General features: G+C 39.6%; 1 long non-coding RNA gene across 2 annotated transcripts in view; it reads left to right on the top strand.

The window, feature by feature from the left end:
- Nucleotides 1-8,782, top strand: part of LOC125431658 — a 50,315-nt gene extending 41,533 nt beyond the window's left edge. For both annotated transcript variants that reach the window (XR_007244326.1, XR_007244325.1), the window contains one exon: nucleotides 8,574-8,782. This is a non-coding gene — a long non-coding RNA (uncharacterized LOC125431658). The remainder of the gene's footprint in view (nucleotides 1-8,573) is intronic.
- The last annotated feature ends 6,639 nt before the right edge of the window (nucleotides 8,783-15,421 follow it).

The raw sequence follows: 15,421 nt of genomic DNA, 5'->3' as shown, positions 1-15,421 counted from the left end.
TTCTTCAGCAGTAAAAGAGGTTAGTCATTCAGTCTTGTGTAGAGTTACTAGGCTTCTTGAGACTGGGGAACTGGAGCCTGTGAGCTAATGGTTAGCAGGGGTGAAGCGAGGGGGAACTGTGCCCAGTGCACGCATGCGCCCCGTGCCCCTGCCACGCTCCTGCCCCCTCCGTAATGCCCCTCAATGTCCCGGAACGCCCTTGCCATGCCCCTGCAGGGGTGCGCACCTGGTGCATCACGCACTCCCCACCCCTTGGCGCTATGCCACTGATGGATGGTGTTTCAAATGCCAGGAAGCACAGGATAGTTCCTGCTAAGTCATGGGAAGACCCTGATGACAGAGGCAGTAGAATCTGATAAACTTAGGTTTGTGTGTGAGTTTTTACAGTATGAAAAGCAAAAGCTTACAAAGCAAACAGAATGTGGCTCTCTGATTCTGGGCTCTCTTGTTTAGATTTCATTCCTTCTACCTAAGACTTCAAGGAGACTAAACACTGAATGCTCTGTTTGAATGTTTTCAAACTGTACCTGACTAGTGTTGGACTTTTTTTTTAATGTGAAGGTTTCACTAAACACATTGGGATTTGACTGCAGTGAAAGAGAAGGGGGGGGGGGCAGACAAATGATATGTATTCAAAGTTTGAAATGACCTCCACATAATGAACACAGTAGCTGTTGTATGGTGGTGTTGATGCAGCAAATATGATAAAAAGGTGTTTATCAAGAGATTCTGCAGTGAAGTAAAAGAAGAAGAGGAGTTTGGATTTATATCCCATTTTTTTCAACCAGAAGGAGGCTCAAAGAAGTTTACAAACTTTTTTCTTTCCTCTTCCTGGACACTTTGTGAGGTAGGTGGGGCTGAGAGAGTTCTTTGAGAACTATGACTAGTCCAAGGTCACACAGCAGGCTTCATCTGTAGGAGTGGGGAAACAAACCTAATCTTCAGTCTTCAAACCTGATTACAGTCCACTACAACTATGCTGGCTACCCCACAGTGTCAGAAATAAAGTATGAGGAATTAAATTGGGAGGATTGTTGTAGGTCCTAAATATTGGTTCTGTATAGTTGCAGTCCTGCACTATATACAGTAATCACAGTTATAATAAAAGTACAATTTCACATTTCCATCAACATGAAATAATTATCAAATACATCTAATTTTCAACAGTAGCAGATAATCAAATTACTTTGTACAGGCAAAGGAAGGGCAAATCTGATTCAGTTAGATCTAACCACAATAATCCATGTTGCCTTAGTCACATCTAGATTGAACTACTGCAATTCAGTCTAATTGGGATTGCCTTTAAAGAGTGTTTGGAGTGGTTACCACTGCAAAGCTCTGCAGTTAGACTGTTAATTGGCACCAGCCATCAGGAGCATGTGACCCTGATACCATATTAATTACACACTCCCAAGTCCAAGGTACTGGTTTTGTCCTTTAATGCTCTACATAAGGGGTCTGATTGGCTATGGTGGCAGGGGATGATGGGAATTGTAGTCCATGAACATCTGGAGAGCCGCAGGTTGCAGACCCCCGCTCTACATGGATAGGGACCAGGGTATCTGAAGACCCCTCTTTTTCCATATGTTCCTGCCAAAGAATTAAGATTACAGGTAGAGGTCATCCAGTGAGAGATAGTCTTTACAGCGGCAGCCCCACAGTTAAGGAACACCCCCCCTCCGTGAGGTGTGTGTGCCCCCTCAGTTTCATTCTTCAGGAGGCAGATGAAGACAGTTTTATTTAGGACTGCTTTTGATTAGTTTAGTTTTTATTTGCCAGCAGTCCTAACTGAGATTTCAACTGTTGTGTTTTAGAATTGTGTTTTTATTTATCCTGTAAGCCACCTTGAATGCCACAAAGTAAAAAGGTGACTAATAAATATTTCAAATAAATAAATAGTTGCATGGTTGCATTCTTTATCCTTAAATAGAAAATGGTTTTGGGGGGGGGGGGGGGAGAGAATAACTGTTCCACTAACTTTTTTTGCATACATTTCTGTGCTCTCTAAATGGAGAGACAATGTTGGAATAGAACTTTTTTGAAACAGGCCATTCCTTGCATACTGCTAGTTATTTTAGTGAAGTCAAGCTTACTTCCTACTGGTACAGGCAAAGCTGAAATTGCCTTGTATTGAAACTAAACTCACATGTGTACTGCTAAGTGCATGAAGGGTCAAATGGGCTTGAAAATCAGTCTTTCTGTATCGCCAACTGAGGAGGGGTTGCTCTGTACAGTAGCACATTTTTACTGTATTTGTGTGCACTATTTTCCAATAAAATGTTTGATAGTGGTGTTTATAAGGGTAACATTTAAAAAAAATTAAAACACCACTTCTATCTAATGTGGCATCCCTTAAACCCTGATGATCTTGGAAGCGGCCTAGTTTGCCTATATGTTTAGGTGATGCTGGAATACTGTAATGTACCTTATGTGGCCTGCCTTTGAAGACAGGTAGGAACCTTCAGGGATAAAAAGCAGCACCTAACCTGTTGGCATGTCACTCCTAAAAGACCAAATTGTATCTCAACTAAAGTTCTGGTCTTTACCTTCTAAGTTCTTTATGGTCTGAAACTATGGTATGCAAAGGAATGCCTATTCCTGTAAACAATCTGTCCACCAGTTCAGGGCTCTTTGCATACAAACGTTTTAAAACATTTTGAGGCAGGAAATAAAATGTTTCCTCCATGGAGTTCTGCATGGTTTTACCCACCACATGTTTTATTTGCAACCTTAAAACTTTTTAAATTTAATCCCCCTTTAAAACAATTCTTCGGTTGAAACGTTTTGAAAATGTCTGCAATTGCTGTGCAGTCTATTTACTACATTTACTATGTTTCTCTGCTTTCCTTGAACTTCCTCCTCAGTGCTATTTTCCCAGCTCACTCTCGGTTCCCCTCACCTGTTTATTTACTCATTTCTGTTGCTTATTCTTTCTTTTTAATCATTTTTATTTTATCATTTAGGAATACATATTAATTGGCAGACAGTCTGACTTAAAGTCGTTCCAGTAACAGCAGAATATGATTTACCACATCAATTATAAACAATGTACTTAACATTTGTGAGTAATAGTTACATCAGAAATAGTGGTTTAAGATTCTAGTACAGTGGTGACGAACCTATGGCACTCTAGATGTTCATGGACTACAATTCCCATGATGGGAATTGTAGTCCATGAACATCTGGAGTGCCATAGGTTTGCCACCACGGTTCTAGTACATAAACACAATGCAAAAATATATGTATAAATGCGCAATAATATCAAAGATATTCTATATTATCTTAATATATAATATCTTATATATAATATCTTATATATTTTATATTTTATATTTTATATGAAGAAGAAGAAGAAGAAGAAGAAGAAGAAGAAGAAGAAGAAGAAGAAGAAGAAGAGGAGGAGGAGTTTGGATTTATATCCCCCCTTTCTCTTCTGCAGGAGACTCAAAGGAGCTTACAATCTCCTTGCCCTTACCCCCTCACAACAAACAACCTGTGAGGTAGGTGGGGCTGAGAGAGCTCCAAGAAGCTGTGACTAGCCCAAGGTCACGCAGCTGGCATATGTGGGAGTGTACAGGCTAATCTGAATTCCCCAGATAAGCCTCCACAGCTCAGGCAGCAGAGCTGGGAATCAAACCCGGTTCCTCCAGATTAGAATGCACCTGCTCTTAACCATTACACCACTGCTGCTCTTAACTTCCTACACCACTGCTATTTTATATCTTAATATATTTTAAGATGTATGTATGTATGTATGTATGTATGTATGTATGTATGTATGTATGTATGTATGTATGTATGTATACGTGTGTGTGTGTGGGTATGTATATATATATATATATGTATGTGTGTATATATGTATATATGTACACACACACATATAAATAGATAAATAATAATAATAAATAGGTTAATAATAATCATAAGCTATACAGATAGCAATAAGGTTCTATTTTGAGGATCACAATTGTATAGGTATTGTATTAAAGGATCCCATACTTTATAAAAAGGATCAAGGCATTTTTTGTTTATTAGAGTTGTCAGTTTGTCCGCTGTTCTGTAATCTTGAACTTTTAACAGCAATTCATCATATGATGGCAATTCTTGCATCTTCCAATATCTGGCTATCACTACTCTTGCTGCTGTTGTTAAATAATAAAGGAGTGTTTTGTGTCTTTGTAATATGGCATCATTAGACTCCCAGATCGATAGAAGATATAGGTCTAGTCATTTCTCAAACTTGTAATTTAATATGATTTCTATGATGTTGTGTATTGTGTCCCAAAATCGTGTAATTTTAGTACAATTCCACCAACAGTGGAAGTAGGTGCCATCTCTTTCCGCACACTTCCAACAGAGAGGTGAACACTGTCGATACATTTTGGATAATCGTGAAGGAGTTAGATACCACCTGTAAAACATTTTCACATTATTTTGTTTGATATCAGTAGAAAGTGTCAGTTTGATGTTGTTTCTCCAGAGTTTTTCCCAGGTCTCCCATCCTTTGCTAAATTTGACTTCATTCTAAAGTCAACACTAAATTCCCCTTCCCCTTCCTCCCCTCTCTTGCATACCACCCCTCACTCACTCCCCTCCCCTCTCTCACTCCCCTTGCATGGCACCCCTCCCCTTCTTTCCCCTTCCTCTCCTTCTGCTAGGGTGGGTGGGCCATTTCCAGATGCTGGGTCCCCTCCCTCCCCTCCCTTGCATGCTACCTCTCTCTCCCCTTCCCTTCCCTTGCATGCCACCCTTGCACGCACGCACGCACGCACGCGCGCACACACACACACAAAGTATGTTGTATATTTTTCTGATAGCCATCTTATTTGGTGATTTATATATAAGATCCAAAGCTGTGTCTCTTTCTAGAAATGTCCAGCGTTTTTTGTCTTTCTGCAGATATTTTTCTAGATGATAGTAAATGTCCAATTGACAGGGAGAATCATTTATCAATATTTCTGATCTTGGTTTAAGTGTGTAGATATTATTTGTTTTAGCTATAATATCTTTGTATTGTGACCAGGTTTATATATTTTGATTAGATGCGTATCGTGATAACTCCAGTCTGGAAACCCATAAACGAATCTTATTATTGTAGATAAAATTTCTATATTTGTTCCAAAATTTTATCGGTCCTTTTCTGAGAGGATGGCTAGAAAAGGTTCTGTTTCTTATTCTTCATATTTCCCTGTAACTTTTTAATATGGATACTAATGTACAGCTAGGACTGTTCAAGAAACCTCATTAGCTGATACAATTTCAATGTTGTTGCTGAAAGAATTTGTCATCTTTCAAATTATATGCCTTAAGAAGCATCATCCTTTGGCCTGTCTGTTCCTATACTTCTTTCTTGGCTTTAACAATCAGCAGCGTTCAGGAAACGTTCATTTGCTGAATTATAAAGAAAACTCTACTGTTGCTCTGTTTTTGTGGCTTATTCTGGAGTTATTATGAGGAAACGTTCTTGTTCTTACCACTGAAATACAAAGACAAATGCTCCTTCTAAATAACTCAGTCTATAGAAATTTGTTACATATCTCTGTGCAAAATGGAAGTTCCCCTTTCCCACTTCATCTTGACAAGTAAGTTAATGAAGTAACAGACATCTGTCAAACTTTTTATACAGCATATGATTGTGCTATATAAATCAAGTTTTCAAATGGCATGGAAATGTTTAATAACCCACTATATTATTTGGAAGCTGGTGTGTCCCAGTAAATGTATGCCCTCGTTATTCACGATGGCTTCTGCTCCTGTCCACACTGCAGCTCCAAAAAAAGATATATTTTGTATAATGTAGGTGATGCTATAAATTAGACCCCAGTGTCTGCATTTACTTTCTTTTCTATGTGTTGCTAGCAGAGCTATTAGACAACCTGGATTGGCCACCCCATGGACACTTCACACAGGGACTATGGCAATAAGCATAGCACAATGGTTTAGAAATTTCCCAAATCTCTGTGGTATTTATCATTGGAGTTGTGGGAAATTCCTAGAGCACTGTGTGATGCCAGCTACCCCCTCTCTATTTTTTTTTCCAAGTCAGCGTTTGAATGCTAGGGATGGGAGGTTGCCTGCTGGGGCTTCTTCAGCACTTGCCAGTCACGGAAAACAGAACAGAACTTTATTAAACACTTTGGCTGAACTAACCAAATGTACTCTCTAGGCTTCTCCTAGAAGCCCTTCCAGTTGCATGCTTTCCTTTGCCTCCTGGACAGAACCTCTCTCACACTATACACCTTTTCAGATGTTTCACATGTGCTACAACTGTGCAAAATCCTCCTAATACATGAAGTCACAATGTTCTGTGAATGGGAGCAATGCATGTTTGCCATGTGCATGCAAGCTAACAACTGCATTTTTCAGAGTTTATGTTTAATTGCACCCAGGCTTTACGTACATTGTAAATATGTGCATTGCCCTTGTTCGTGCAACATGGCAGCCATGCCTCTTGGGAAGGTTGAGGATAGTGTGCCCTTTTGCTGTGCATGTCTGGTGGCTCCTGGTATATGTGATTGTAATACCTAAAGAAGACTTCTGTTACTCCTCTCAATTTGCTAAACAGAGATGACAGGTTCACATTCTAACCTCTGATGAACATGAAAGGTTGAAAAAGGGGAAGTAGGTTTATTTTGCACATAATGTGGTACACTCTGTACATGCTCTGATACACACAATATTATGAAAAAAATCAACACTTTCTATTTTTTTAAAAAAACCTATATGCAACAAAGCAGTGCTACAAATATACTGCATCCAAACTGGAGCCTAGTAATCTATAAGCATTACATTCTATTAAGGTTGCCAACCTCCATGTAGGGCCTGGAGATCGCCTGGAATTACAATTGATCTCCAGACCACAGAAATCAATGCCCCTAATGAAAATGGCTGCTTTGAAGAGCAGACTGTACGGTATCATAACTCACCTCCCCAAAGCCACATCCCCGGATCTCCAAGAATTCCACAACCTGGAGTTAGTAATCCTAACTCTGATTGTTTGAATGAAAATTACTTGCCATGAATCTTCAAAATGGCTAAACCTGATCTAAAGTCTAATCGGCTTAGACAACAGCCTATTTCACTTTAAATTTATTTATTCATTTATTACATTTATACCCAGCCAATATATAGGATCTTTAGGCAGCTAGAGACAGAGATTTGAATAACATGATTAAATTGGTTTTGCTTAATTATACAGCATTCATTCCAAAACAATATCAGAACGTTGCTTTGTAGTTACTGAAAGCAGCAAGGTTTGTTTTTGGAAAAGTATGGAAATCAAAATTTAAGAGAACAGAGAAAAGTCCGGTTGTTGTGGGTTTTCCAGGCTGTGCGGCCGTGGTCTGGCAGATTTTGTTCCTAATGTTTTGCCTGCATCTGTGCAGGCAAAATGTTAGGAACAAGATCTGCCAGACCACGGCCGCACAGCCCAAAAAACCCACAACAACCAGTTGAATCCGGCCGTGAAGGCCTTCGACAATACAGAGAAAAGACCATTTAAATAGAGTGAAAGAAATGTAGAAAAGTCTAATGTTAAATTTATTGTAAAAAATATCAGGATAATAAAGGGCATAGAAGAATCTGGGATTCTATGTTAAAAACTGAAAGTGAAAATGTCAAACTGGAAAAGTGAACAATCTCTGTTAAATTAGCTAGAATTGAACTACAATTTATAACTGTTATTTCTGATTCAGTTATATTAGTTCATGATGCATTTTGTTTTAGTGATCACTGTATGTATTAGGTTTCTATTTTGTGATATGCAATCTGCTATAATTAAAAAGTTTTTTTCAATTAAAATGGAGTCTTATTGGCTTTGTGACTTATGGTGTCTTCTAATGGAAAAGTCATTTATTTGTTGTGAAGAGAAGAAGACAAACCCACATCTGTGTGCTGAATAACTTACATTGCTACTTAATTTAGGTGGAAGGGGAGAAAGAGGGAAATCCCTCTAAGGAATAAGTTATAAGTAGTTGCAAACAAGCATTAATCTCTCAATAAGCTGGTTTTCTCAGTAGGATTTAGGAAACATGCTCTGTATATAGAAAAGAAGGGGAGATCTAGATTCTTTGCCTTTGCGTGTGTGTATCTGTGTTCACACTCAAACTGCCCTTTGTCTTTATTTTTATGCCGATTTAGGAGCTTCTGTAAGGAAAAGCTCAGTTGATTGTCATGTTTTGGATGACCTTAACTTCAGCACGTTCCAGCTTGGCCCATTTGGCGTGGGGCCTGTTTATATGAAATATACCCGCTCAACCTCCACACTTTTAGCCACTGTTGCTTTTTTAGTTGTGTGAGAAAGGTTGAATTCCTGCATTAGGCCAGCTTGTCAGCCATTAAAGGCTCCTTCATTTGCAGGTGTATGAATTACAGCCCAAGGCAAAAAAGGGTAGGAGGGGGTGGGAGAACCTTCTATGCCTTCCCTAAAGATCTCGTGGAGCTTCTGCAGCCCAGATGGTTCCAATTTGAGGCCTACACTCAGTGATGTAGCTGTATTGAGTTTCTTCCCTGAAACCATCAAAACCTGCGTTAGCATTTTGCTTGGATTAAAATATTTGTCCCTTTTTTCGCAGGGCAAAGAGGGACTCCTGAAGCCACTGAAGGAAGGAAATCATTACAGAATTCTACAGAAGTAGGTCATGTGCTACAGCTGCTCATAGTTTGAGAGGAAGAAACATGGGACCTCAAACATGGAACATGACTCCTTCAAAATGCTTGAGAGCAACCCAAGAAAAACATCCTCAGAGGCTTATTTAATAAACATTATCTATAATAGTCTCAATGTGTGCTCATGTTTCTTTAGGAGTTTGCACCTCCATCCCAGAGCTAATAAAATTCTCCAATGGTACACAAAATAATTTACTGAGAAGGATTTAAAAGTTTGTGTTGAAACTAACATGATTCTATAAGAGCTCATCATTTAATAAAAAAGTCTTTGAGGAGGAGTTCTTACAATAGTCAGTGACAATCAAGAGAACCTGAACAAAAAGTGCAAAAGGCTGTTATTTCTTCTCTGTTTGGCTGTGGTAAATTAATTTACAAGGATCGCATACAAGCATGGACAAGTACACACCTCACCAGTCACTGAAACACACACACACACACACTTATGTGGACTTCATTAACAACTAAACAACATTTGTTATCTTAAAACACTTCTGTTTTCGTAGTTCTTAGCAGCAAGCCTTTATTGGCATAGACAACAGTACAACAATAGTAAAAAACTGATTAAATAGTAAAACTGCCTGCATTGAATTTTTAAAGTATCATAGCGTTTTTTTCTCCTGATAATAAATTCATATTTTTGAGATTTATGGATTTTGAACTGATTAACCAAATTGTGCTAATTTCAGAGTCCTGTGTTCTTTTTTTCAGACAAACTGCACTTATATGAGCAAAAATGACAGGATTCATTCAGTCGATCTTTCACATTATATTTTCCATGCGTTTTGAGAAGGAAAGTTTAGGAAAGAAATATGAAAGATTACTCCCACACACCTACACACACACAATCCTAAGTTTCTTGACATGGATCACCTCATGCATTAGGTAAAGGAAAAGGCAAAATGGGAAACATTTGTCTTGATCAGAAGATTTTTAAAATTTACTTATTTGCTGCCAGTATCTCAACTAAGTGGTATCACTATGTAATATCTGAAGCAAGCACAGCTCAGAGTTTATTATTTATTGATATACTTAATTTATACCCTACCTTTCTCCCCAGTGGGAACTCAAAGTGGTTCACAGCACTGTCCTCCATTTTATTCTCACAACAACCCTGTAAAGTAAATCAGCCTGAACGTGTGTACTGGCCTAAGGTCACGCAGCAAGTTTCCATGGTTAATGTACTGTCAAAGGCTTTCATGGCTGGATTCAACTGGTTCTGGTGGGTTTTCTGGACTCTGTGGCTGAGGAAAATCCACCAGAACCAGTTCCATGGTTAAGTTGAATTTGAACCTGGGTCTTCCAGTTTCTAGTTAAACACGCTCTAACCACTACATCACACTATCTGTCAATTTTGAATAGGCTCAAGCATACACATTGATTCTCTTACAGGCACAGGAATTCCCCATTCATTTCGTTGGAGGAGCCATTGAAATGAAATGATGGGAAATTTATTGAATACATTGGAGCATTGAAGGCTAGATCAGGACACAAACAAAGAAGCAAAATAGAATGACTATAGTGTATTCATACGGAGTTTGCTGCAATCCATTACAACTGATGTCACCATTAGGAAGGTATAAAGATAACCTGCACTTTCTTTTCCTCACTTTTCATGTGGTGAACACAAATGGTGAGAAAACATGTATAAACTGGGTATTTAGGGTCTATATGGTGTTGACAGTTAAAGATTAAAAAATAAAAATACATAATTTATTTCCATTAAATAAGTGCCTTTTATAGAAAGGCAATTTAGGGAAAAGTGTTGCCTAAATGCAATTTTATGTAAAAATAGGCATTTTTCTATATAAAGGTGATTTAGAAAATTTGCATAGAATTGACTGCTTGAGATAACCCAGGATGCTAAACTCAAAATGGGCAACTCTGGGTCAAAGAATTATTTGACACTGAATGAATCAAGCTGAATGTAACAGTACCACTGTGTATCATAATGGTTACATGGTGGACTGGTGGATGCTGGAGACAACCTATGTGGAAATGTTAAGCCTAATAGGGATGTGTGTGTGTGTGTGTTACACTTGGATATAAAATGAATACAGATAATTAAGTTTGGCTTGCTGATGACCTGTCCACACTGGAATTTTCCATGCTGCCATTAAAGTGCTCAATAGAAAACGGAAACATAAGGAGAAAGAGATGTTGTGTATTGGGGTTTTGCATTCTACTGTGTGGATCAGCAAAGTTGTCATGAAGTCCTCAGATGAGCTGTCACAGAAGCCTCACATGAGCCTTTGCTTCTTGAGGCAATATAATTAAAAGTTAGGGTAGCAATTACTACTTCGTCAGGCATTTTCTCACACAATGTTAAGGGCTGAAATTACATTTTTTTAAAAACAAACAAGATTAGATCATGAGTGAAGAACTGCTTAACCTTTCCTGTCTGGCTGTTTGCGCATTTAAAAGGTCCTCCTTCAAATCTGCTTTTTTCCTCCAGAGACAAAGTACCTTTTGAAGCTGCCTGTATACTGTTTTTATTTACATGTGTGAATGCTGTCAATGTGAAATAGAAAGAGGAAGGAAGTAACTTTTAAACTGAGAGTGTATTCTAGCCAAGTCAGGCTGTAGATTGCATTTTATCCATGGACCATTATATGTTGGTATTTTTGACTGGGAAAGTATTTTTGACAGGGGAAAAATTGTTTAAAAGATTAAATAATAGTAGAGGGGAGCATGAAATGATGTAAAGATTTCTAGAAACAGATGGTTAATCCTTCCACTCTTCCCTCTCTTCCCTATAAGTTTTTCCTGCCAACTGTTTTTTTTTCAGTTCTGTAATATAAAGGGTGAAATAAAATTATGTACTGAATTACAAAGGACATGGAAAGGATGTCAGGAAGTTAAAATTACATGCGCCCAAATCTTTTGTAAAATTCAAGACTGTGGTTGACTCGTATAAACTGCAAATAAAAAGGAGTTGGTATTTCCTCATCCTCCCCATTTAAGTTCACTCATTAAAAAAGAGATCAGAAAACAATAATTGTAACTTATCTATAAAAGTCACTTAATTTTCCACAGTACAGTTCTGATTTTGAAAGAACAGGGGCTGTATTTGCAGGCCAGCTACAGCAAATTGAGAGAGCCCAATGAAGTCAATAATGTTGTTTTTACACTGTCTGAAAACCTGATCCATACTGTACACATAACACAATTTCTCCCTGTACAGTTGTATTTTGTTTACTGTGGCTGGGCCCAATTGTCAGTCCTTCTCCCTGAAACTTATTTCATTGAGTATAATAGAAACCGGCTTGGGCTTTAGTGTCACATGAGAAACATGTCAGATAATTCACATTTGTCTGACAAAACGCTGGCGGAAGGCAAAAGATGCCATGCCGAACCATAAATGTGAGTGACATTCCCATTGAGATACGATTCAAGACTTGTGATGTACTGCAAGTCAGCTTATAGTGTGGAGGTCATACAGGAGGGCACACAATCACCTGATAGAAGGGGTTCAGTAACTTGAGAAATAGAGAAGTTGCTTGGAGAATAAAAAAAAAAGGAGCTTTCCCAGTGGAGGTAGACCAAGAATTTACAAGGCGTCTTTAAGGAAGCCGCACTGACTCAGTCTTGGACCTTCCAATCTGCAAAATGGAGTTTTGTGAGGATACCAATTGACTGTATGTGGAGCACTTGAAAGCACTACTCACATGCTCATTAATAATTAACAACAACAATAACAATGCTGTATATATAGATAATTGTATTGATTTTATTTTATGCATTTACTTTCCAGTTCAACTACATTGCTGAGACTCAGGGCGGATTACAGCATATAAACTAATGTTGCCAACTGCCAGGTGGGGCCTGGAAACTTCCTGGAAGTGATGTCCAAATGACAAAGATAAAAATGACTGCTTTTGAAGGTGGAATCTCAGCACTTTTGGGGGGGGGGTCATCTTTAGTGCTACTTCGCTAGATCATGTCAATTTCACAGGCTTTATTGCATTAGCATTAGACCTTCAGATTTATTGTTTTTTTTAAGATCATATGAAATGGTGGCCTGAAGAGTGGGAGAAGCTGCTGTTGTGTGGGCAGAGAAAAGGCGGGGAGGAACGCACAGTGATCTCCTTTGCTTTTGCTACGAAGGAAGGGAGATAAAAGGTCACATTAACAGCTTCCAGAAACTGTGGGGATTCTTTGATCCAAGAGTGTGGTGAGTTCCAAAGAGGGGAAAATGTGTGCATTACCAAGACTCAAACCTGAAGGGAATGTATGCTCAATGCGAAGGAGACTACAGGTGCATAAATGGCGTAAGCTATGAGAAGTAGATCAGTAGTCACAGAGTTAGTGTTGACAAAAGTTCTAGCATTCCTGTATATGCATGAATCAGGGCCTCTGTATGATGTAAGAAATATATTACATATGTGAATGTAAACAAGAATTCAGGGCTATTTGATGCAGCATTCATCTGGGCAAGACTGGTAGCAATTTCTAGTGACTTTTCAAGAGAATGTGAACTGGAAAACATGCTGGATACCAAAGTGATGTGTTTCTGTCTAACTGTTATTATCTGAAACAGGACTTGTTTGGGTTTGTTCCTCTCATCCCTCTAGCAATGGTAGTGGAATCTAAGACCTGGACTTCCTTCCTTCCTTTGAGAAGACTGTAGGATTATCTCCTGGCTGCTGGGAAACTAGAGTGAAAAAGGTATGGGGCAGGGGCTCGCTGGCAGCAAAGTAGATGGTGAAGTTAAAGAAAAAACAGACAACCAAAATAACAACAAATACACATCTATACCCTTTAAACAAGCTTAGGGGTGATGGACAGTGATATTCTTCAGGTTACACTTATCTAAGATATGAAGGGGAAATCGCTGAGGAGTGTAGCAACCATTTTGCTTTGAAACACTTCCTGCAGTAAAGAAACTCATGGCATTACCATGAAATAAAGGCAAGGGGTAAGGAGGAAGTTAAAGTTGGGTCCCCCATGTGCACAAGTTCTGAACAAAAGGAAGAATGCTTATGTGCTGAGGCTTTCTAAGTGATATCCAGGGTTCATGGGGTTGAAACTAATAAGCAGAACTGATCCCTTTTTTCCTTCCTACATGCACCTCCTTATACTGAATTGATCCCCAGTTCAATCACATATCTAATAGTGGGGTAGCATCATCATGCAGATCAAAACACTTGTAAGGTGGGCCACCAAGGGCCAATATATATATATATATATTTAAGAACCTGGGCTGACCAAAAGTTTGCAGGAAAATATGAAAACTACAAAAGCAGGTTGAACCCCCCTAAAAAGTAAAAAAGTAGAACCGACGCTTGCTGTAGCCATCTAAGAGGCCTCAAGTTCTGTGGCCACAATCAAGTGGTTTGAGTTGTACACTAGGTTTGGGTGGAAGGTCACTTGGGAGTGATCAGTCACTCTCCAAGCAACTGGAAGCAACTCTCTGTCCCTGCTCCAGTGCCAGCGTTGACAGCCTCCAAGTGGGGCCTGGAGGTTTCCATGAACTAATCAGAGGCATAGCTACAAGGGGATGGGAGGATGCACCTGGCACACGCCCCTGTGGGGGTGTGGCAAGGGCATTCTGGGGGTATGATGGGGGCGTGGCGGGGGGCGTTCTGGGGCATGGCGGGGGCGGAGGACGCCCCGGTGCACCAGGTGCTTTTCACCCTTGCTATGCCTCTGCAACTGATACCCAGACTACAGCAGTCCCTGCTAAGGTCCCTGCCTTCCCCAAGCCCCTTTGTCCTCAGGATCTGCCCTCAAATCTTCAGAATTTTCCAAAATGAAGAAGGTAACTCTATCAAGTGCACCTGGTATCACTTCCATTAGAAGCTACTGCAAAGCCAACATGGTGTAGTGGTTGAGAGCGGCAGACGGTCATCTGGAGAACTGGGTTTGTATGCCTACTCCTCCTCATGAATCCTGCTGGGAGACCTTGGGCCAGCCACAGTTCTCTCATAACTCTCTCACAAGGTGTCTGTTGTGGGGAGAGGAAGGGAAAGAGACTCTTTACAGAAGAGAAAGGTGGGGTATAAGAACCAACTCTTCCTTTTATTCTTTCCTGCATCTTTGTAGATCAGTTGTAATAGCAGGAGATCTTCCGCTTTGAGACTCTTTACAGAAGAGAAAGGGGGGTTATAAGAACCAACTATTCCTTTTATTCTTTCCTGCATCTTTGTAGATCAGTTGTAATAGCAGGAGATCTCTAGCAACCACCTAAAGGCTGACAATCTTAATAAGCCACCATGTTGTGACCGGCAGCTCTCAAGACTCTTGGGGGGGAGGGGTAGCTCCCAGAAACATAAAGTCTGCCATCTCCCACTATACTGCCATTTTGATTTTAAAATCTCATCAAAACATCTGTGGCTGATTGTTGGCCTGGATGATCACCCATCCTGAAGGCGCCGCACATACCTTGGAGACTGTGCATGTGAACAGTCAACTGTGATTGAGAGAAAAAGCTGAGCCCTGATCCTATCTGCCTTTGAGCATTCTTAGTAGTTGCTCCTCTTTCCCCACAGCACTGTGGAACATGTTGGAAGCCTGGAAGACTGCACAAATGAACAAACTGCTTCTCCGTAGACTTCAGGTTAGCCCCCAAGGGCTGCATTACGTCCCAGACTGAGAAGTGGGCAACCTAATTTTTTTTCTCAATAAACAAGTGGATCCTAAGAGTCAAAATTAGGGGAACTGAATATTAAGTCTTCATTTATATGAGTGCTAAAAAAAAGTTGAAAACAATCATTTTAAATGAAAGGAAGCCTGGGAGACGGCTGATTTGTTGTTT

This window comes from Sphaerodactylus townsendi, linkage group LG04, assembly GCF_021028975.2.
Source record: "Sphaerodactylus townsendi isolate TG3544 linkage group LG04, MPM_Stown_v2.3, whole genome shotgun sequence".
NCBI classification, from domain to species: Eukaryota; Metazoa; Chordata; class Lepidosauria; order Squamata; family Sphaerodactylidae; genus Sphaerodactylus; species Sphaerodactylus townsendi.
This window is presented reverse-complemented; position numbering and strand designations above follow the sequence as displayed.